Source organism: Bos mutus, chromosome 28 (genome assembly GCF_027580195.1).
Source record: "Bos mutus isolate GX-2022 chromosome 28, NWIPB_WYAK_1.1, whole genome shotgun sequence".
Lineage (NCBI taxonomy): Eukaryota > Metazoa > Chordata > Mammalia > Artiodactyla > Bovidae > Bos > Bos mutus.
In genome coordinates, this window is record NC_091644.1 from 13961172 (window position 1) to 13983098 (window position 21927).

The following is a 21927-nucleotide window of genomic DNA, read 5'->3' on the forward strand; positions in this document are numbered from 1 at the left end:
GGATAACTGCCCTGATCTACCACCAAACCTCTGAGCACAGAAGGCTCAAGTGGAAATGCAACATACCCTGCAAAGACGGGATATGCTTGGGGCGCTGCTGGGATGGATGGGGGATGTACAGGAAGGACTGGAGACTGAGATTTATGAGACTAGAACCAGTAACATCAAGTGGCTTCTGGGGGTTTTCCTCTCCCATGTCGTTCCCAGCTCAGCTGTATTTCTGACAGCACTGATTTCCCCATGTCTTGCCATTAACTCTAGTCTCTGGTTTTAAAGGTATCCATCACTGGCGCTGAGCAGAATTACGCCATTAGGGGCATTATTAACTGAACCATTGACTTCATGGACTATAACAAGCTGAAGTTTTGTTTCACACACAAAAACTATTCCCAGTGCAGACATCTACACCCCCTCCAAAGTTATTTTATTAAGGACACCATAATTTTAATTTTTCCAAAGCAGTCAGTATTTAGGTTAGCCACGATGATAAAGAATAAAATTCAGTGACTATGGAAGATGTAATGAGGTGCTAAGGAAGTTGGTACTGAGACAGAAAGAAAAGGGCAGAGTGTGTTTAAGGTGAAGCTCAGATGACAATTTACTCTGTGACTTTGGGAAAGTCACCTAAGCTCTCCTGGCCTTTGTCTTCCTATTGGCAAAATGAAGGTAAGTATGCCTTATATTTATTATAAAAGTTGGATGAGGTAATCCATGCACAGTACTCTGTGCATTCTGGCAGACTGTTAGAGTCTAATAAACACTGGGTATCATCACCCTCTCCACGATTACCACTACCACCACCAACAGTAGGTGAAGAACAGAATGCAGAAAATAACATGGAAAGAAGAGGGAGGAAAAAGTCCTACCAAAGGGTCTGGGCTGAAGATGAAAACAAGGATTTGAACTAGAAGCAGGGAGAGTAAATAGGTTTCAAGTCTCACAGTAAGTCTGGTCATTTGATGGCTCCCTTCAGAACACTGTTGAGAAAGATTATGAGTCTTCATCCAAATTCTGGGAAAAGAGTCACTCATTCAGTGACTTATGCCCACAGTGAGCAGTTCAGGGTGACGTAAAATATATAAGTTGAAAACACACCCATTAATGTTGGGACCCTTCATCAAAGGCCAAACATAGTGCATGGATGGAAATCAGAGTAAGGAGTTCACAGTTCACCATATGAATGAGAAGGAGGTGGCAGAAGGCAACTTCCAAGCCGACTGGTAAGAACCAAGCTCCCAACAAGGACACGCACACCCTTCTCCTGGTCTCAGGTATATGATCAAGGCACTTATGCCCACAGTGCACCAGGAAAGGTCATCTGAACCATAGCGACCTATCAAGGAAGACAAGCCCAGTCAGGCCTGTGCTGTTAGGCCTGGTAAGGAGGAAATAAATCATTAAGGTGGCAACCACTGAAAGCTTCAGAGTAGGATTAACTCTCCTTTCTCAATGTGAAAGCTCTGCCAGAAAAGAAGGAACTGGTCCCCAAAAGTAGTTCATTTGATGGAATATGGCCAGCAAGAAGGCAGAAGCCATGATTTTTCCCCATTGTTGCAAATTCTGGCTTCCTGGGTAGAGAGGAGACAGATGTCAACTCTGAATAGACTTGGAAGAATTTTATATTTGGTTTTTTCTTGCTCACCTCAGTAGCAGGAACAGAAAAGAAAGAGGTAAGAAGTAAAAGGAGGCAGGTCAACGGAGAGACAAGGGGTGGAGCCACTGGAGGATGAAGGAGTTCACTTCTAAGGCATATGAATAGGTCTGCATGACAGAACAGGAAGCTTACCGATATTAAATTCCTGGTCTGCAAGGATCCGCTAAAAAGCGATATGTAAATACAGTTTGAAACAAACTTTCTCACCACAAGAGTGCTTCAAAATTTTAGCTTTTGGAAATAAAACACGCTTCAGTTTTGTTTTAAACTAACTTTAGAGGAGCCTCACTCTTACCCCAGGAAGTCCTCTAGGTTGGAAGCTCATCGATACATGGGTTTGTGCATGCCTACATAAATATACACATGGTTTTTTCCTACCTCATTTGGAGATCTTTGACAACTATTCAAAAATTTCTCCAGATTGCCTCCTACAGGAGTGGAGATTCAGCCCTACACACTCTGCCCAGGTGAAACTATTTCATAGCATAAATTCCCCTGTTAAAGGATAATACACGCCATCCCTTCCTCCCCGAATGGCAGGACAGCAGAGTAGCCATAGAACCAGGTTTACGATTGGCACATCCTGACCAGTATTTGCTTCTTCTTTGTTCATCACACTACATGGCCTGCAGGATCTTAGTTCCCTGCCCAGAGATTAAGCCCTGGACCCTGGCAATGACAGCACTGAGTCCCAGTCACCGAAACACCAGGGAATCCCCCGGCCCGTATCTGTATGCATCTTTCTGCATGTCTTTGTCTTGTCTACCACCCGAGCAGATACCACCAGACACCTCTAGAGAGATACCCCTAAAGCTCATGTATTACACTAAGTTATGACCCAGTCTTGAAAACACACCACTCCCTATGAAGTAAGACCTCAACAAATTTGTCTACTTGGGGAACGTAGTATCAGTCAGTAATGATTGAACCTAAAATAGTGCAAAAGAACCAGGACTCCAGCAACTTGGCATTGTTGTTTACTTACTGTTTTTTTGTTGTAGGACCAAATCTCTTGTCCTATTAAAGATTTACATGTCCATGGCAGAAATATCCCTGTTTAAATATCTAAAGAGTGACTCCATTTGTTTCGCCCTACATTATTCATTTGACTGGTCTTAAAGTTATTGGATGTGAGAGGCATTAGACAGACCACACACAACATGAGCTCCCCTCTCTCTAGGAAATTACTCTAGTGAAACAAGACAGTCCACCCTCCTACCCTCACACCCGTCCCTGGAGGGTGAGATCATACCAGCATCTGCTCCAAGCTGCACGCATAGAGAGCAAGTGGCATTTCCTGGGAATTCAGCATGGTGTTTATTGAGCAGCTCCTATTACTGCTATTGTAAAACCCAGGCTGAGCTGAGTGTATTCTCCATTCTCTTTTTTTTTGGCTCTTCAAGAACGTGGTAGAAAATCTTAGTGCCAGAAGGAAGGAGGTCTAAGATATGGTACAGTGCTAAGGATATGAGCACAGAGATCCTGAACAACGCTTTGCCATAACCAGCTATGTGACTCTCCTCAGCAATTTTCCTCCCTGTACTTTGGCTTCCTCATCTGTAAAATGTACGCGAAGGTTGGAATGGACAGATTATAAACTGACCGGCATCAGACTCTTAGATTTCTGTCAAGTCTGTCATCCCAAAGTCACTAACATACTGGACACGTGACTTCTGTCTTTGTCTCTTCTGCACCTGCAAAGTCATGGGCATCACCAAACGCCACTTATGAGGGGCTCACAAGAACAAAATTACAAATGGTTACACTGTGAGCTCGACGTTTCATAAACGAGACAGTTCATGTCAGTAATCACGAATCTGGACATCTTGAGAGTGCTATACCATGTAGGTTTGCTTAAGGTAGCATTTTCTAGCCTGAAGATGCTTTGAAGGTCTCTATGGAGTCAGATCTTCACGACCAAGATAATCACAATGGTGTGATCACTCACCTAGAGCCAGACATCCTGGCATGTGAAGTCAACTGGGCCTTAGAAAGCATCACTATGAACAAAGCTAATGGAGGTGATGGAATTCCAGTTGAGCTATTTCAAATCCTGGAAGATGATGCTGTGAAAGTGCTTCACTCAATATGCCAGCAAATTTGGAAAACTCAGCAGTGGCCACAGGACTGGAAAAGGTCAGTTTTCATTCTAATCCCAAAGAAAGGCAGTGCCAAAGAATGCTCAAACTACTGCACGATATGCACTCATCTCACACGCTAGTAAAGTAATGCTCAAAATTCTCCAAGTCAGACTTCAGCAATATGTGAACCGTGAACTTCCTGATGTTCAAGCTGGTTTTAGAAAAGGCAGAGGAACCAAAGATCAAACTGCCAACATCCGCTGGATCATCGAAAAAGCAAGAGAGTTCCAGAAAAACATCTATTTCTGCTTTATTGACTATACCAAAGCCTTTGACTGTGTGGGTCACAATAAACTGTGTGAAAGAGATGGGCATACCAGACCACCTGAACTGCCTCTTGAGAAACCTATATGCAGGTCAGGAAGCAACAGTTAGAACTGGACATGGAACAACAGACTGGTTCCAAATAGGAAAAGGAGTATGTCAAGGCTGTATATTGTCACCCTGCTTATTTAACTTATATGCAGAGTATATCATGAGAAATGCTGGGCTGGAAGAAGCACAAGCTGGAATCAAGATTGCCGGGAGAACTATCAATAACCTTAGATATGCAGATGACACCACCCTTATGGTATAAAGTGAAGAAGAACTAAAAAACATCTTGATGACAGTGAAAGAGGAGAGTGAAAAAGTTGGCTTAAAGCTCAACATTCAGAAAACTAAGATCATGGCATCTGGTCCCATCACTTCATGGGAAATAGTTGGGGAAACAGTGGAAACAGTGTCAGACTTTATTTTTTTGGGCTCCAAAATCACTGCAGATGGTGATTGCAGCCATGAAATTAAAAGACGCTTACTCAGAGGTAAAGTGTCTGCTTGCAATGCAGGAGACCTGGGTTCGATCCCTGGGTTGGGAAGATTCCCTGGAAAAGGAAATGGCAACCCACTCCAGTATCCTTGCCTGGAGAATCCCATGGACAGAGGAGCCTGGTGGGCTATAGTCCATGGGGTCACAAATAGTTGGACACAAATGAGCTATAAGACTCCCTACTCCTTGGAAGAAAAGTTATGACCAACCTAGATAGCATATTCAAAAACAGAGACATTACTTCGCCAACAAAGGTCCATCTAGTCAAGGCTATAGTTTTTCCAGTGGTCATGTATGGATGTGAAAGTTGGACTGTGAGGAAAGCTGAGTGCTGAAGAATTGATGCTTTTGAACTGTGGTATTGGAGAAGACTCTTGAGAGTCCCTTGGACTGCAAGGACATCCAACTGGTCCATTCTAAAGGAGATCAGTCCTGGGTGTTCTTTGGAAGAACTGATACTAAAGCTGATATTGAAACTCCAATACTTTGGCCACCTCATGAGAAGAGTTGACTCATTTGAAAAAACCCTGATGCTGGAAGGGATTGGGGGCAGGAGGAGAAGGGGACAACAGAGGATGAGATGGCTGGATGACGTCACGGACTCAATGGACATGGGTTTGGGTGGACTCTGGGAGTTAGTGATGGACAGGGAGGCCTGGTGTGCTGCAATTCATGGGGTCGCAAAGAGTTGGACATGACTGAGTGACTAAACTGAACTGATGGAGTCAGCAATGAATGGAGAGACCCTGTCCAAAAGGATGTATTTGCCAAGCGCAGGGCCTGGGAATGAGGCAGTGACCTGAGCAGGGTGAGACAAGTACCCCAAATACCACTCACAAGGAGAATCAAGCTTAAGTGCTCAGCTACAAGCAGAAGAAAACTAGTGAACCAGACTAAGGTCAATGCAAGGGATTTAGTCAAGCTGATGACGACTTTCAGGGTTAGGGAAAGACAGCAACAAAGAGAAGAGTAACAAGGAAGGCGGAAAGGGAGAGATTTATTAATAACTCAAGGACAATGCATTTTTGAAAATTAACATCTTAAACATCCTGCCTGCTCAGACATGGCAGAGAGGCATCACAAGGACTAGAGCAAACGAGCATTTCTCCAAATCCCCAGGGCTGCCTCTGGATCTCCTCCAGACCACAAATCCCAGGGAGTGAGGAAACAAATCCACTCACACACATACCACTGCAAAAGCTGCCATCTTTTTACCATAGCAACAGTTTTACAGAATGTGCTAAAGATTCCAGAAAGCTTTCTTGGAGAAGTGTTTCCTTGAGTTTTCATGAGATGAGTCTTTCCAAAGACTCCCTCACTGAGACTCCATGAATCTAAAAGCCCACGGTCACTCCCCTATACTGAAGGCTTCCTGCATCTTACAAGAACAAGCGAGCTGAACCCTGAAGCACCAGGTGCTGAACAGCTTCTGTCCTGATGTCTGGACAGACACCCACAGGACATGCACTGAACAAAATCTTTACGATGAAGATATCAACACTGCTAAACAACTTTCCAAATAATGCAAAGAATCAGGATATGCAGACCAGTGAGGCAAATGAAATGAGCCTATACTGTCCTTCTGTTTCTCGGTAAATCAAAATTCAACTTTCCTTTTACCTTTGGGGCTTCCATGATGGGCCTCACATAAGACCATGCAGTGAAGGGTTAGGAGCAGGAACTCGGACCAGGATGCCCAGCCTGGCATGCTAGCTCTGTCCCTTATTAGCTCTGTGCCATCAATCAAGTTACTAAACCTCTCTCTGAACTTGAGCTCCTTTTCTCAAAACTGGACATCATAATGACACCTGCTTCCTAGGTCACTGTGAGGATTAAATGAGTTAAGACATGTAAAACATGTGGAACCATGCCTGACAGTAAGCCCTCAGAGAACAACTATTTTCTTTTTTACCCTGTAGGATAAACTCTCCACATCAGTGATGTCACTGTCCTCATCGTCCTCCCACCACTGCCAACTCTTTGAGGGAGGAACTGTCTTATCCATGTCTGTTCCCTTTATGCCCAGTGCCTGCACTGAAATATAACAGGTGTCTGTCAATGTCTGTAAATTAAATGGGTGTGCAAAGACAAGAATGAGGCTGGTCCCAAGGAAGGCGCCTACAGTCATGCTCCCCTACACTATGCTCTCACCCCCCAGATCAAAGTCCCTTTTCTCTGTCTGGCATGATTTGAGCCATTGTTCACAACTCAGTTCAAGACATCTGGTCTACCAGGCCCTGGGCAGCATCATATCACAGAAGTAAGGCAGCAGTTCTGCAACCAGATTCCCTGGGTTCAGACCCTGGCTCTTCCACTCACTGGGCCCTAGTGAGCCTCCACATTTACCCACCACTAGCTACCCAGGTGCCAGGCACAGCTCTGAGCACTTTAGTTCCATTAACTCAGTAAACCCTTTCAGAAACCTAGGAGGAGCATACCATTATTCCCAGTCTACAGGCAAAGTCACTGAGGCTTATAGAGGCTTCTTTACCCACAGTCACTGTGCTCCAAGTTACCTCTTTCTGCCTTCTACTGTGTTTGCTTCTAATGAACCCTTTTAAAGTAGATTTCCCCCCAGTTTTATGCCTTGTTGTGAACTACGAAGGACTAAACACAGCATTCCAGGGCCCGTATTTGATCTCAGGTCCAGTTGCCTCCACAGCAGGGCTTTCTCTTAGTACCTGGCCTGGGGCTAGTAGACATGTTACACTGGACAATGATAATTGATATATGATTCCCTCCCTGGATTCCAATTTCAACCTTGATCTGACTTCACTAACATCCTTGGATACAGGAAGCTAGCCCTCCATTTAGTAGGAGGATTTGGGATGTGTCAGCTGAAGCTGAGTTCAAGGCCTGCTCAGGCAGCCAGCTGTGGGGTCAGCATGTAGCACAGACCATGGAAAGGACAGAGCTGTATTCTCCACAGTAACCCACTCCCAGGATGGGATTCTGCCAAGAACTACAGAACATGGCCAGGGCAACAAGGAAGCCAGAACCCCAGTGCTGCTGACATCCAGACTCTGCTGTGCTGCTGTACGGGAGAACTCTCAGGATGGGTTTCCAAAACACAGAACACTGGGCCTGCCTCTGTCACCGGGAGACAGGGGAGAGGCCACCCACACGCCTTGTGGCGCTGGCGTCCCCGCTGCTCCCCCACAAGCCTTATACACTCATAAGTTACCTGGAAGAGACATTTTCTACGTATGGCCTGCAGAGCCGGCATCCTATCCTGCTCCGAGTCCTTGGATGAGGAGATCATAGCTCCTGCCACCACTTCTAAATAGCAAACTATTGCTAGGTTTATGTAAATACCATGGAAACCAGAGCTGTAACACAGAAAGATTCACAAAGAAGCAACTTAACAGAAGGTCAACAAGCCCCCAGACAAAAAGTGTATATAGAGCTCCATCTTCAAAATACAGCCAACTCTCTATTTTTCTTCCTAACCCTAGGCTAAAAAGGCTAATGAGATTCACAGACAACATATTAAATGATGGAATTCTCTACATAGCTCCATTTCTTTCTATAAATAATTTTAAAACTATTACCCAATAATGTATTGTAATAAAAAAGCTGACAAGGTCTTGCTCAACAAGTAATCACCAGCATGTTTTTGCACCTGGAGATGGAGAACTTTCTTATTATGAGCCTCTGGTGATTTTTAGGTGTTTCCATAAAGCTGTTGCCATTATTTATAAGCCACAGGTTACTTCCCTTTGCTGCAAGCTCAAATTAATGAAAACTTATTTTAAAGACTCAGAAAAGCAGGGCAGACTAGGAGATGTGTGCCAAGCAGCCCCAGAGGGACGGCGTGGGTTTTAAGTCATTTGCAGTCTTCCTTAAGGAGACCTGGGTTCAATCCCTGGGTTGGGTTGCTCAGACACAACTGAGCAACTTTCACTTTCTTTTAAGGCAGCTCTGAGTCCATCCACAGGACACGAGACAGCATCTTTGGAGATGGTGGCCTCCTGGAGATGAGGCTTGGGGAGGCAAGGACTGCTTCCAGGTGGGGGCCATCTCCACCTCTGCTGCCTCAGCCTTGCCAGCCCAGAGCTCCAGGGTTGGCCTCTCCAGCAAGAGCCACATGGGCTGGAGAACCTCTGCTGCCAATGCCTGAAATCCCTCCCCACAGCCACAGCCTAATCTCCTTGGTGCTTTGTACTTGCAGAGATAGCATCCATAGGAGAAACTCGTGGGCAGAGGTGGTAAGGACACATGTATGCACAAACATGCACACCCAAGGCCTGGAGCTCCCTGCATCCATCCCCCCCAGAGCTGATGCAGGAAAAAAGGACTATGAGAGCCGCCAAGCCCCTTGAACTCCTCTACAGATCTGTGTGCCCCTGGACAGGATTAACAGCAATCGCACCAATAAGGTCCACTCCAGTGCCTATAAAAACTCTACCTACTTCCAGACCTACTTCAAATATTGCATCCTCCAAGAAGCCTTTTCTGTTACCATCACAAGGTGGAATGTCTCCCTCATTATGTCCATAGTGAGTGTGGCCACCTCCATGACACCTACTTGATGGCTTGGTATCCTAACTCTCTGCATTCTTCTCTTAGGCCCTGCAGGACTACAGGGATAGACAACCTCTTGAAAAGATCATCACTACTCACCTCCATTATCCACTCATCTCCTCAGCCTCTGCCACTTGAATCCAGGTCAGGCAGCGTGCTATGCTATGCTATGCTAAGTCACTTCAGTTGTGTCCGACTCTGTGTGACCCCATAGACGGTAGCCTACCAGGCTCCCCCATCCCTGGGATTCTCCAGGCAAGAACACTGGAGTGGGCTGCCATTTCCTTCTCCAATGCATGAAAGTGAAAAGTGAAAGTGAAGTTGCTCAGTTGTGTCTGACTCTTAGCGACCCCATGGACTGCAGCCCACCAGGCTCCTCGGTCCATGGGATTTTCCAGGCAAGACTATTGGAGTGGGGTGCCATATTGACTCTAAAAGGACACCGAACTTGGAAATGCAAACACAGTCACGACAAGCTGATGCTGCAAGCTGTGATCTCGGGCGAGCCACTTAATCTCTGAACCCCAAGTTCTCTCAATTGTTAAAAAAAGTGACACACAAGAATTGCTAATTGGATCCATACAAAGAAACTATAGAGACTTCCCCTCATCTGTGGTTTTGCTTTATACCACTTCAGTTACCTGAGGTCAACCGTGGTCCAAAAACCTTAAGAAGTTCAGAAATAAACAATTCTGAAGTTTTTAGTTGCATGACAGTCTGAGTAGCATGACGAAATCTCACCCCTTTCCTGCTGGAAGGTGAGTCCTTCTTTTGTCCGGCATATCCACACTGCGTACACTACCTGTCACTTATTGACAGGTAACTACAGTTACTACAGTTACAGGTAACTAGTAGCTACAGTTACTTAGTGCCTCTCTTAGTTTTCAGATCATCTGTCACAGTATCACAGCATCTGTTTTGAGTAATCCTTATCTTACTTAATAATGGTCCCCAAGCATAAGACTAGTGATACCGGTAATTCTAATATTCTCTTACTCTATCTAGTTTATAAATTAAACTTTATCATAGGTGTGTATGTATCAGAAGAAACATAGCATATATCAGTTGAGTTCAGTTCAGTAGCTCAGTCATGTCCGGCTCTTTGTGACCCCATGAATCGCAGCATGCCAGGCCTCCCTGTCCATCACCAACTCCCAGAGTTCACCCAGACTCACGTCCATCGAGTCAGTGATGTCATCCAGCCATCTCATCCTCTGTCATCCCCTTCTCCTCCTGCCCCCAATCCCTCCTAGCATCAGAGTCTTTTCCAACAAGTCAGCTCTTCACATAGCATATATAGGGTTCAGTATAATCATGGTTTAGGCAACCTCTGTCCATCTAGGAACATATTCCCCACAGATAACTGAGGGTGGGGGAGTACTAATAAAACAGATCTTCTATCTCACCAGAAAATGGGGCTCAGATATTTGGAGAAAACATTCACATCGAATTATGCTTCTTAACTTTGGAGAGAGAACTAAAAATATCTGTTAAAGTATGTCCCTGCTCACCAAAATCCTAATTTTGTGCATTTACATGGCAGGAGATGTACATCCGTAGGAAGCAAATCTTATGACAGAAAAGGTTGCACCTCTCTTTTCCCAGCACATGGGATTAATGAAGTCATAAGTTCATTTTTAAACTTGGAGTAAAACACAACACACTGCCAGGAGAAGTGAAACACCCATGATTATAAATGCGCCACTTCAACAGCTGGAAGCTAAGGAGCAATCAAATAACAGTGGAGAAAATAACCGCCAGCTGCAATTTTCTCTCTTTTTTGATCCTTTTACAAGTATGTGTTGCCTGTGTTTTGACTATTTTTTGAAAAGGAGGAAGAAAAAAAAAAAGAAAAAAAAACTTCGGGCAGTCTTCTCACTGAGGGTTGCTTTTTGCAGACACCTTTTTTCAGATGATATTACTTCACTTATAAACCTTCCCTTTTCTGTCATCATTTCTGAAGAAACACAGGAAGGCAGGAAGGAGCTTCCCCAGCACCACTGACCATGGAAATGCACAGTAGGGGCATGCAGCCCAAGGCAGAGTGTCCACATATGCACGGAGGGACAAGCCCTTGAAGGATAAGTTCAGAAGGTATTTGAGAGGGAAGACCAGCATATCCAAGCTTGCTTACGGACCTAAACCGACAAAAACTCAGACATAACTCTTTGGGCTCCGTGACTCCTTCCCATCCCCTTACTCTTCCCTGAGGACTTCGTGACTATGGGCTACTGGGGCACCCAGAAAGGCTGTCCTGAACTGTGCCTTCAGGACTTTTGGGGCTTGGATGACGAACTCAGAGGTTTCCTTCCTTTTAATACTGAAACCCTACAGTAGTATGAGAAGAGGTGAGACAGCTTAGCTCAGCCTCAGAGAAACAGAATCAACAGGCTCCCCTGAAGTCAGGCAGGGCTGACTTTTCCCTCAGGCACAGAGAGCACGCTGCGGATAGCCCATGAGACTTCAGGCGACCACGGAACATGTTTACATTTCTTTTAGGAGCAGAAGGAAAAGAAAACTTTAGGCCCAAATAACAGGTTTTAATGTATAATATTAATAGATCTGTCTTTACATCATTTGTTTTGATTACTCTATGCAGGAAGGGGGCCAAAGAGCCTGGAACCCATAAAAGTCAAGAAGAGTCCCGATTCCCGATCATTCCTGCCCCCAGGCCTTTGCATATGCTATCTACCCTGCTTCTGCTGCTGCTGCTGCTGCTAAGTCACTTCAGTCATGTCTGACTCTGTGCGACCCCATAGACGGCAGCCCACCAGGCTCCTCCGTCCATGGGATTCTCCAGGCAAGAGTACTGGAGTGGGGTGCCACTGCCTTCTCCTAACTTCCCTTTATTCAGTGTATGAATAGACTCAACTTGATTTCTACCCCTTCCCTGGTATTTCCCTGATTACTCTGATTAGTAACACTTTCTCTCCCTCGGTTTGAAATCCCCAGCAACTAGAGGTCACAGCATAGCCTCACATTTACAAAATTTCTATTTCTCGTGTATTATTACTCCTGTTCCTTCATCCCTAAAGACAATATTACCCCCTCACTGCTAAGATAACTGGAAGCCTCACCACTGCCTCCAAAATAACCTGTGTGTGTCAGCCTCACATTCAAACCCATAATCAGATCCCCAAGTAACTCTCCTTATACTCCTCATCCTACCCGATGATCTCTGAACCACAGCCATACCAGATGCTCACCAAGTACACCTCATATTCCTCCCACCCCTAGGCCTTTGCAAAAGCTGCTTTCTCAGCCTGGGATGCCTTCCCTTTATTAGAGCTCCCTAACAAAAACCCTAACAATCCTTAAAAGCCTAGTTCAGATGTAACCTTTCCAAGGATCTTCCCAGATGTCTCTGTGGAACCATATATCCTGCCCTCTCCTACTCTACCCCAGCACTTTGCACATCTTCTGCCAGGTTCATCAGAACATGACTTCTACCAAAGGGATTTGTAGACCATGCAAGACTCTTGAGTCCAAGTGCTCCCAGAAGCAGATGCTGAGACAAAGATTCAAGTCAAAATATTTGGGGGCAGGTGACCCCAGGAGTGGGGGAAGAGGGAAGTGAGACAGGGAAGGGAAGGAAGTGAATAGTGGTGCATGGTGCTTTATCGAGCAAGTTACCACGGTGGCCAGCTGGAGCTCACTGCAGCCAGGGACACTCTGAGACAGAAAAGAATGTGCCACAGAGTTTTCCCAGCTGAGGAAGACAGGGCGTTTATCTCCCGACTCCTGTCAATCACTGGAGCAGGTGAGGCTGCTGCTGAGGGGCACTCATTGTCTGGCAGCTCCAGCCTACCCTCCCACAAGCAATGGAGCTCCAGTGACCAGAGTAAGCTCTTAGACAAACAGCTGCAGGTGCTTGTGGCTGGTCACTGGATGGTGTGCGTGGAAACTCTAAGACTTTAGGGGACAGGGGAGACCGACAGCATCTGCTCCAGAGAGCATGGACTTCTACAGCCTCAGTCACCCAGTAGGATCCTGTGCATACAGCAGGCATGCAAGAAGCTCTCACACAAAGGAAATCATGTTCAAGTTCCATGAAGCCAGGGGCCACATGTAACTTTCTCAGGGCCTAGCTTCAGTATAGGGACTCAAACTGTGTATGCTGGTTGAGGAACAGTGAGTGATTTAGCTCAGAGTCCTGCCCCCAAATAAGACAATGCTAAATAAACTGAATTCCCATTTTATTAGCTACTATTTCACAAATGCTATCTAATTCATTTAAGCATTACACACCAACCCTGTTCCTATGAGTTTTAACCATGAAGACAGTAATGAAGGTGTAAGGAATTAAATAGCTTCTCAAGAAAATGTATCTGTATCCAGAAAAACAATCCAGGAACACAACAGAGGTCCGGGCAATTCCCTGAATTTAGAGCTTTCACACAGCCTCTGGCACCTCAGCCTCCCAGGTAAAAGAAAGAAAGTGAAAGTGAAGTTGCTCAGTCACGTCCGACTCTTTGCAACCCCATGGACTGTAGCCTATCAGGCTCCTCCGTCCATGGGATTTTCCAGGTAAGAATACTGGAGTGGGTTGCCATTTCCTTCTCCAGGAGATCTTCCCAACCCAGGGTTTGAACCTGGGTCTCCCGCATTGTAGGCAGATGCTTTACCATCTGAGCCACCAGGGAAGTCCACCAGGGAAGGCTCCCAGGTGGTACTGGCTATAACACAGGAACTGGGATGGAGAACATACTGGAAGTGTTTGAGGACCCCCCATCCCACTCCTCCAGCTTCCTTGTGCTCATACCATGCCACAATGGGCGCAGAAAGAAATGGCCTCAGGGCCAGCCGACATCAGACATAGCCAAAGCCTTAAAGAAAAATAATGTAAGCTCAGGCAATTGCATCAGGCAAGGGAGGAACAAGCCAGCTTGTCTTGCCAATTTCAGAGCAGAACAGATGTTTCTGCATCTCCAAGGTATCCACCCTCCTAGGACACCAGACATAGGTCACCCATCAGTCATTCATCTTTATGATGAGTTGCAGTGGCCAGCACACAGTCAAGATTAATGCACATCCCTTCCAAGAAATGCTGTTTAATGGCAAGGATATGCGGAGGGTGATTGTTCATGCCAGATCATTCCAGCTGACACAACCAACCAAGTTTCAACACTAAACTAGAAAAAGAAAATCCTGCATGCTGTCTTATTCCAAGCCAGAGACAGAGTAACCCATAGACAGTGTATGAGCTGTGCTTCGTCTGGCTTAGTTTGATGAGACCGGGCCACCTTGAGACCTGTCAGGAGACCAGAGGTTTATAGGCTTGATGTAGCTATGACACCTTGCTAGCACTGTGGCTGAAAGATCACAGGAAACAGCATCCAGGAAACCTGGCCTTGACTCACAGCTCCGCTTCTTGATGACAACATCTTAAGCCAATCACTTCTTCCTGGGCCTCAGTTTCCCTTTCTAGAAAATGGACAATCTCCAAGTTTCTCTTTGCAGCTTTAACATAATATAAAGGTCTCAGAATCCTCATGTTACAGTGTATGATACTAGCTTTCATTCCCAGGGTGAGAGCACATAAACCGTCCAAAATGTTAACATCCTCACTAACACATTTTCATCTGGACCAGGGAAACTGGCCTACTGCTATTTGGTCCCCAGACACCTTTAGAATGAAACTGTTCCCATGGAAAACTACTTTATGGTTTAATTAGACAAAGAAGTCAGCAAAGGAGAAAAATAGAATTTGAACACAGATCTTTAACATGAAAATTATTTTATTCCACTTGTCTCTAAGAGCCACAGAGGAATTACTTTGACCACCAGAGGGCTTTCCACACTGACGAAATGTATTAATAGGACATAGGTGGTAAAATTTAAAAATAAAAAGTTCCAAGTTACATAGTCTATAGCCATAAGGGCCTGAGGGCTGAAGTGAAATAACGAAGAAAAAACAAAACAAACAAACAACAACAACAACAAAACTGAGTTTCTCCTATGATGCACTTCCTTACATTAAACAGTGAGGAAAAATTCCAACCTCTCCAAGTTCCAGAAAACCATCAGATGAATTTGATGCATAGAATCAAAAGGAAATCACAAATTAGCTATCAGAGGTTACAGCATTTTGTTACTAAAATATCATTCCCCAAATGCTGAGCTAGTTTCTTGTATACTTTTTTATTTGGTCAAAATTTTGAAGTACTCACAAATATAATGTGTTTTTCATACTTGGGGTGGGGATAGCCAATATTGTTGAACATTCACCACACGACAGCTTGGTAAAAATGTATATTATTAACTTTGTGTATGTTAACTTGCTTGATTCTCCAAAACTTGTACAGGATAGATTCCATTATTATACCTGTTTCACATATGAAGAAACTAAGGAGGTTAGAAGAGGTTAGAGAATTTGTCCAAGGTCAAGCAGCTAGCAATTGTCAAAAAAAAAGTTCAGGAATAACACTATCCGTCCAACAACCAGCAAACTTCCACTGACTACAGACAAGAGTTGCATAAAAAGAGCCACTGTGTACCCTAACCTAGAGAAATGCAAAAAAAACCAAACACCATTGAAAGGACGCTGTGCCACGGCTGGTGTTTCTCTCCGCAGGTTCTCAGGTGGCATTCCATAGCCCCCAGGGTTCCACACCTGCATGGACACCTCCCAGAGGAGGCCTAGGGGTGCAAAGGGAGGTTCTGTGAGCTACAGGCCCCATTTTCTACCAAAGCCTCTTCAATTTATTTCTATTTTATGAATTGGAGATTTCCACATATGATCTAATCTAGAAAAAACATTCTTGTAATACTAAAGTTTAAAATCTCCTACTTCATGAGACATTTCAGAAAAAAAAAAATAATTCTCTCTTAGGGTATGCTTCTCTTAAACCCATTCGACAGCACTTGCTACACCAGGGTGAAATATTTCTACTCGCATAGCTCCTTTACTTTATTGTTGACGTCCCGAGGGCAGGAATAGTAACATTTTTTTTTTCACTTTTAGGTCCCAAAGATTTAGTTTCAACAAATATCTGTAGATGAATAAATAAAGTAACAGGTATGACTCAGATGGTAAAGAATCTGCCTACAATGCAGGAGACCTGGGTTCAAATCCCTGGGTCAGCAGGATTCCCTGGAGAAGAGAATGGCTACACACTCTAGTGAGAAGCCCATGGACAGAAGAGCCTGGTGGGTCACAGCCCACGGGGTCACAAAGAGTTAGACATTACTGAGTAACTAACACACACGTACACATACAAGGTGAAGTGAGCTGCTGTGACAGATAAACCGTGAAGTCTGGGGACCTAACAGAACAGATGTTTACTTCTTTCTTACAAAAGGCCCAATCTAACACGTGTCTAACAGCTGGCCTTCCACACAGTGACTCAGGCTCTTTCCATGTTGTCACTGCACCAACCCTTATGCCTCAGAGTCCTGTCCTCTTACTGGCAGGTGGGCACAGACAGCACGTAGAGCCTACGGTCACGGGGCTCTACTCAGAGCAGGAGGGCATGTGGTCCCTTTGTAGGAAGAGGACAGCACTGGCGGACAGCTCGTCAAGCCTTTGTTCCCCAATGACTTCAAGAGAAAGAGATGCCTGAAAGCAAGACCCAGTGCATAAGACATGGCTCTTAAAGAAAAACAAATAAATAAGAGTCATTAAAAATTTCCAACTTAAAAATGTGCAAGGGTATAAATACAGCTACAGAGCCACAAAATTACAATCTCACCTAAGGGCTTTCCATTGCATATTCCCATCATAAACCAGACTCCCTACCCATGGGCATGCAAATGGCCTGAAACTAAAATACAGGTCAGCCTAGAGTCAACATCCCTACCCTTTACTAAGTGTTTGGCTCCTCCCTACAAGAGGATCCTGGGGGAGAGAAAACATAGTTGGAAACAAGCACTTTATTTTGAGAGGCCTCAATGCAACACAGTGACGTGCAGGAAAGCCAAGGGCCCCGGGTCTGGCCATTCTCTGTATCCACATAAGTGATGATGGACAAGGCAATCGTGTTCCCTATGCCTCAGTTCCCCTCACTTGTCAAAAGGAAAAGACAATACCTGCGTTATAGCCAGGTGGGGAAGAATGCTGTTACCTAAAAGACAAGACTTGCCTTTCCAAAATGCGGATCATGTGATAACAGCTCTGAAAAGTGTATAAAATATTTAAAATCATCCAAAGGCACAGGCCACAGGTCTGTTACACAGCATTTTCCAGCTAACTGGTGATTCCTCCATCTCATCACCATAATGGTCGATATGCTTGCTTCTGGAAACCTTCACCCTTCAGTCAGCCCAGTGTTTCCACTTTTACCGCTCCAAGAGTCATGCCCAACTCCACTGCTCAGGGTCAATGTGTTTCCACAAGAGAACCTCTGAACTTCTGTGGATCTCAACAAGCACACCTATTAACTGGATACAGAACACCTTGGAAGCCTAAGCAGGGGCTTGGGTCCTTCTCCTGAGACCCAGGCTCTGATTCCCAAGTCTGAGCCAGTGGTGTCAGAAACAGAACTGAGGCCACCACGGTGGTGGTTCTGCCCTCCCTCTCCATGTGTTTTAAACAGTCTGACCATGTGGGAGGCACAGATATTAAAGGCAGCTCCACTCCAACGATACTGTAAAGTAACAGCAGAGGACCAGGCAATCACTCTTTAATGTCAGCCATAACCTTCATAAATGGGTTTGTAATGAGAAACCCTTGTTTGTCACAGAGAAGGTATGATTGATGCTGCCTATGAGTGAAATGAAGCCACAGTGACCATCTCAATAACATGAACAGCTGCCAAATATTCATTTAGCAGAATGAGTTTAGAAAACTTTGAGCAGATTGCTTTCACAAGGCTGCCTTCAACAAAAGGAAACATAATTAACGAGCTAATATCAGCATGTGTCTGGCTAAGCTAATGAATATCAAATTACACAGAAACCTGTATAAATCATCATTACCCTGAATTTTAATTGAACTTGCAATTAAACATGACAAATTTTATATACACTAAACCTTTAATTTATACTTTCAAATAAGGAATAATTTATCATTTTTAGTATTTCATAGTTAATTTCCCAATATGTGCACTTCTAATTAACAAGGACAGACAGGCATTTTAAAAAACACACACTCTCTCTCTACTATGGCTCCATTTATAACAATAACTTTCCCTTTTGTATACATTAGAAACTCTATGTCCAGAAGTTTGAATGCCAAAGGACCTACTTGGATATTCAAGGAAAGATCTAATAGCTACATAGAACAAGGAGGAATGATTTCCCCTTCTGCTTCTCATCTCTCCCCTGGAAAAAGAGAGATTAAAAGGGCCAGACCATATTAAAGCAACTCGGCCGGACATCTCAATTACTGGCTTGACCTTGAACCCCAAACTCCAGCTATGTTCAGAACACAGGGCCTCTTTGCTGAAAGTGCAAAGCATCTTGTGTTTCAAAGCAGCACCACCTTAGAAATAAACTGCCTCACTCTGGCGTCAGCGCCAAGCCTATTTGTTTTACCTGGCCAGTCGGTAATGAGCTCGCTTTGTGGATGGATTTGTATTTTATTATTATAATTACGCCACCATTATAAACATACCTCGAGCAACCTCAGCATAAAAGGCAGGGAATGCTATTAAAACATACATATAAACACACGGGGAAACAAGACAGGATTGTAAAAGGGCTGCAACAGAAACTAATTGGGTTTGCTTTTTTCGTTAATCCCAGCCTATTAATATGGTAAGCAGTGTGGTCTAAGGAGCCTCATGCTGGGAACCTGAAGATGACCGCTGCATACCAGAGTTAGCCTCTAATTGGCTGTGTGACCAGAAGAAAATGCTTTACCTCTCTGTGTGTGCCTCACTGTTCTTAGGGGTTAACAAAGATAATGGAGATAACTGTGAGCACTTTAAACATGTGAAAATATTGATAATTTGGGGAAAAACTATCAAACAAACAGCATCATCATTCTCTAGCTATAGAGAAGACAGACCCAAAAAGCAGACAGCGGATAACCCTCATGTATGCATATATTTAATGCAATGACCACTTTAAGTATCAGCAATTTACTTCCTATTTTCTCCTTTGATATGTGAAGTAGGCTAGACAAATATTATCATCACCATTTGAAAGAGAGGCTCATTCTGGGATTAAAAGTGAGATTCAGAACATCGAAGATGAGGCTCTTCTGACCTCACTATGCTGCCTCCCAGCACTCTCCCTTGGGTAAAGGCTGGAGAATGTATGAGGAGATAAAAAAAAAAAAAAGAAACTTTGGCTAGTGGGACCTCAATGACACAGTGACCATCTCTCCCAGCCCTGTCCTGATCAGACTGATGGCTCAGCTGAATGTCTTAAGTCTGGAAAGGAAACAGACACCAGTTCACACAGGCAAACTCAAAGAAGGTGTGGAGTCTACAGCCCAGGTATCATCTACGCAAGGCCAAGAAGTGAGTACAGACATCCACCAAATGAATGAGGGCAGAGAACATGAAAGACACCAGAAATAGAGAGGAAAAGAGTTTTTAAGGGCTACTCTAACTACCCTTTCATCACAAACCTGAAGGCTCTAGAAATTTGATACTATTAAAAGAAGCTGGGGTGAGAGTCAGTTAAGAGAAATGGAAAGAAGTCTTTTTAAAAAATTAATTACTGCTTCATTTCAATGGCAAATTCCCATTTTTGTTTCCAGAGGTCTCCGACCAAAGGAAACTGAAAAGCAATGCAAGGCAGTCAGAGCTGGGGATTTGAATGCATTTTCTGGAACACAGTGCTTGCCCGTGCCTATGAAGCAAAGGGACAAATATTTTCACACATTATCAGATAGCCGAGTAAAACAGCCTCTACCAGAATTTACAACTGAAGGCTACCAGAATTTACAACTTGTGAAATTGTGCCTGTCCGTATTTTCTCATTACGCTGGGTGCAGGCTGCAGATAGAGTGTGCACTTTCTTTTTCCTTTTCTCCCCCGCTCTCCCCTCCTTCCACTGTCTCACTACTTCCTAGTTAAACCTTGTCTCAAGTTATCAACACTCTCTGGAGAGATAAGGCTCCTCTCACTTACAAGCTGTCACTAATAATCGAACTTTCAAGACTCCATCTCTAAGAGAGACTCCCCGAGCCACGCAGGTCATGAGAATTAACTGCCACCAGTCCTTGCAGAAAACTCAGCTCATCAATCTATAGCTTTCTCGTCATAATTAGAATAACGGCTTTGAAAATTTGGGCTGATGTTGACTTGGTCTCAGGCCGCAAAGAGCGCTGATTAAAATCTTGGTGTGAAAGTTAATGATAAGTGCTGGTGGCGTTGCCGTGGAGACGGGGACAAACAATTCCCTCGCTGTGACATTTTCAATGTCCTGGAGAAGAAAAACTGTCCTCTTTAGTGTGGCAGCGTATGAAGCTTATTTATGGCTACAGGGCTTGGTGGATTGATGACTGTCGTAACATACTGTCAAATCCTTTACTGACACATTCATTTTTTTGGAGCCCCTGGTGCAGCAGATATAAAATAAAATAATAAAAACAAAACCAGAGGGAAAATTCTCCAGTGAACCAGAGACGGCCACCAATGGACCTTCCTTTCGCAATAGGACCTCAGAGTTAATAGACAAGACTTTGGACTTCTTGGCTCCACAGCCAAGGAGAAAAGATGTACATAATTGAAAACTGCTGTGTAAGAAAAAGCACTATTGAGGCCACCCAATCAGCCCAGGAATGTTTGTGACCAGAGGAGCTATCTGTAAATATCCAATTGGTAACTTCAGTATTCTCTCCCTACTTGTTGTAGAGGATAATGGTTTAGAGAGGTAAGGAAGGATTTGGAGCTTTCTCCCAGCCAAAGGGACCAAGTAGGACGTCTCCTGTCGCTAAGACACAGCATTAGAGAGCATGCCAGCCACAGCGGCCACTTCAATGTTCAATATAAGGGTATGAGTCTCTGAAACCTGTGGACAGCTTCATGCTCTACAGAATCCATTCACATTCACCATTTCCTTTGCTCTTCACTGCAAAGCAAGCATCATAATGCCCATTCCCTTGATAAGAAGGCTGAGGTTCTGTACATTTTGAGCACCATTTCTAAAGGGACACAAGTCACTAAGCAAGGACTCCCAACTTCAATCTTCAGTAGTCACAATGAGTAACCAGCCACTTCTTCAGACCAGCAAGCCAGCCCCACAAGTTCAATTTCACGTGGCGTCTGTGAAAAGCTTTTGGTTCACTCCAGGAAGTAGCTGTGTTTCCACAGCAGATAAAGGGACTCTTAGTGATCCAGGCTAGTCCATAAAGACTGCTCCAGGCTGTGGCATTTTTCTAGTTCCTTTCATTCAAGGATCCTAGTCATCATCATTATTATTGTTGTTGTTATTAATAATGATAATGAAATAAACTATGCAAATGTGGGGAATGGCTTTAGCCCTGAAACGCAGACAGTAATGTGGTAATTTATCCAATAATGGAATCACAAAGTGATTTTATTTGCTTTTATGGCTCCTTTCTTTCAGAGGAGCTGGGCATCAATAATGGCGATAGTAATGAAATCAACTATGCAAATGTGGAAATCGTTTTTACCCTAATGTACCAATTTAGCCAGCAAAGGGAATTCAGCACAGTCTGATGGGCTTCCCAACACCCAGAGTGAGAGCTTTGATACTGACCTGCGCTCAGTCACCCAGATGTCATGGTTAGTTTTCTAAGAGCACGAGCTTGTCAATATCCATTAGATAATGACCACCTTCACTCCATGGTGAAAGATCTAGGAAATGTCCTTAGTGATTTAAATACAGAGAGTGACTTTAACAAGCACATGCAAACAAGATATATTCATTTGGATGCAATTCAT

General features: G+C 44.2%; 1 protein-coding gene and 1 non-coding gene across 2 annotated transcripts in view; both read right to left on the reverse strand.

The window, feature by feature from the left end:
• LRMDA (leucine rich melanocyte differentiation associated) overlaps positions 1–21927 on the reverse strand; it is an 861351-nt gene that overhangs the window by 672999 nt on the left and 166425 nt on the right. The gene's annotated exons all lie outside the window — the stretch shown is intronic.
• Positions 13699–13770, reverse strand: TRNAC-ACA (transfer RNA cysteine (anticodon ACA)). Its single transcript has one exon. It is a non-coding gene; the product is annotated as a tRNA-Cys (tRNA).